This window comes from Heloderma suspectum, chromosome 6 (genome assembly GCF_057233095.1).
Source record: "Heloderma suspectum isolate Gila_16-S chromosome 6, 16-S_ref, whole genome shotgun sequence".
Classification (NCBI taxonomy): domain Eukaryota; kingdom Metazoa; phylum Chordata; class Lepidosauria; order Squamata; family Helodermatidae; genus Heloderma; species Heloderma suspectum.
Window position 1 is genome coordinate 113,224,850 of NC_139463.1, and position 241 is coordinate 113,225,090.

Here is a 241-nt window from a genome sequence, read left to right on the forward strand (position 1 = left end):
AGGAATCCAAGTCAGAGCATCCATGACAGATGGCTGTCCAGCCTCGTCTTGAATGCATTCATTCATAACATCAGGGATGCTGACTGACCATCTCCCTATGAGGGAAGCTTACAGCAGCTGTTCTTGTTTGGCCGGGATTCTGGGGAGGCATTGTTGTTGCGGTTAACAGTAAGCAGACACAGAGATCATTGTGTACAATGATCTAGATTTAAAAAATTATATCTGTGGACTTGAACCAAGG